The sequence below is a fragment of the Podarcis melisellensis genome, assembly GCF_964234715.1.
Source record: "Podarcis melisellensis genome assembly, chromosome: 5".
Classification (NCBI taxonomy): domain Eukaryota; kingdom Metazoa; phylum Chordata; class Lepidosauria; order Squamata; family Lacertidae; genus Podarcis; species Podarcis melisellensis.
In genome coordinates this window covers 90,774,434-90,776,877 of record NC_138537.1, presented here as the reverse complement: position 1 = coordinate 90,776,877, position 2,444 = coordinate 90,774,434, and positions in this window count along the sequence as shown.

Here is a 2,444-nt window from a genome sequence, read left to right as displayed (position 1 = left end):
GGGCAGACGAGGCTCTCGGCGGGCATTTTATGAAGACACCTAAAAAAAAAATAAAAATGGCGGGAGGGAAGGAAGGAAGGAAGGAGTACGGCCGCAAGGCCCCTCGGCCAGCTTTTCCCGCCTCTCTCTCCGTCCGTAACGCAAAATGGCGCCGCCCACGCGCCGGGAGCTGACGAGGTCTTAAGAGCCGGGCGGCGCAAGGTCGCCGTGCAAAATGGCGGCGCCCGCGTCAGGGCAAAAGAGAGAGAGAGAGAGAGAGCTTCCTTCCGGGCAGCAAAATGGAGCTTTTTCCGTACGGGAAGATGGCGCCTCCCAGCCAGGATGGGCTTGTGCGGAAGTCGAAGAGCGGCTGTTTCTTTTTATATACCGTATATAATCACACACACACATATTTATGATATGTAAAATGAAGCATGAAAATAGAAGAAAGGAAGTCATTGATATTTTAAGGATGTAAAAATGAGTACTTTAAATTGTAAAACAAATTTATAAAAATTATATATATATATATATATATATATATATATATATATATGTATAATATTGTTCTGTTTTACAATTTAAAGTACTCATTTTACATCCTTAAAATATCAATGACTTTCTTCTATTTCCATGGTTCATTTTACATATCATAAACCCCTGCATATTTTACAGAAACTATACCATTCAGGCATATTGCATCCATCAAAACGTATTTACACTTGCATTTATCTTAATGCTGCCTGTGTTTTCGGCTGTACCTAATTATTTCCCATATATTCAGTAAACCAGTCTTCTCTAAACATGTGTTCTTGTTCTCCGAGTATATGTTAAGTTTGCGAGTTGTGCATCTTTTGTCAACTTAAGTTGCCATTCTTGTTTAGTTGGGACCTTGCTCATTCGTCCACGAGAACTTCATGGAGGAGAGGGCTAATTCTTTTTTAAAGCCATCCAAGTTGGTAGCCAGGTTGCAAAGTTCATGTCCTAAGAGGCCATGGCAAACTTGTTTTTAAAGCAGTATTAGTAAAAATAAAAAAGAAGTAAATTTATTTACTAAGCAGCAGTATTAATAAAATAATACAGAACGTAATTCATCCGTAATATAAAATTTCATAATATAGAAAAGACTTTGCCAAGTTCCTGGGCATTAAAACACAGTTTCCCTTGTGCATCTCGGACAGCTCCGATTGTAATATTTTGCCCTTTTAAAATCCAGAGAGAGAAAGCAGAGACACCTACAAACTCAAATCCAGCTTGATTTGTTATTAAACCTCTGAATCGCCACAAGAATTTACAGGGATTTTATATAACTCCTTTTTGTTCCTTTTCCCTCCCAGGCAGTTCACAGAGTGCTGCTCTGTGTGTTACAAAGCTATTAATGTCACTCAAAAGAAACTGAACCTTTTGTGCCAGGGAAATGTAAAAAACAACAACAATCTCTTGGGTCTCTATATAAGCAGCAGACTAACAGATAATTAGTTGTATCTTCCACCTGAGGTTGACCACAAATACAAAGTCTGTCTGTGTATGGGACCTTGTAGCAGCCATCTAAGCCTTCAGTGGGCGTCACTGGGAAACACAGCTTAATAAAGGCATTTCTTAAGGAAGCTGCTAAGTGTTTGGTCTGATAACTAGCTCTAAAATGCTCTGTTCTCAAAAGTGGATTCCAAGGGGGAAATTAGCATTTCTAATTAGTTGAGGTCCCTTCTGGATTCTATCTGCAGTAGCCAGTCTCTTGGTTGACACTTATTCAAGGTCAAAACATTTCTGGAAAGGTCAGTTCTGGAAAATAATAACAGTCTAAAACATATTGTCAAGTATGGGAAACAAGCAAGATTAACTGGAGCTTTTAGTACAGGATGGCAAATATGACCTGTAGGCATTACTGAAATTTGGTGGAATGACTAATGACTGGAATGTAGGAATTGGGGGGTATAACCTGTTCAAAAGGAACAGACTAAACAGGAATTGGCAAGGAGGAGCATTATACACAAAAGATGTGTACACTTGTGAAGAAATCCATGACCTGGAGCATGGAATGACCTTAACAGACTGGAGAACTGGGCGCAAGCTAACAAAACGAATTTCAACGGGGACAAATGTAAGGTTTTGCACTTAGGCAGGAAGAACCAGATGCACAAATATAGGATGGGGGACACCTGGCTGTACTAGTTGTGCATGTGAAAAGGATCTAGGGGTCTTGGTGGACCACAAGCTTATTATGAGTCAACAGGGGGATGCAGCAAAAAAGGTGAATGCTATTCTAGGTTGCATCAAGCATAGTGTCCAGATCAAGGAAAGTAATAGTACCGCTCTATTCTGCCTTGGTCAGACCATATTGTGGCCAGATCTGGGTGCCACAATTTAAGAAGGATGTTGACAAGCTGGAAAATGTTCAGAGGAGGATGAGTAAGATGATCAAGGGTCCGGAAACCAAGTCTTCTAAGAGCAGTTGAGGTAGCTGG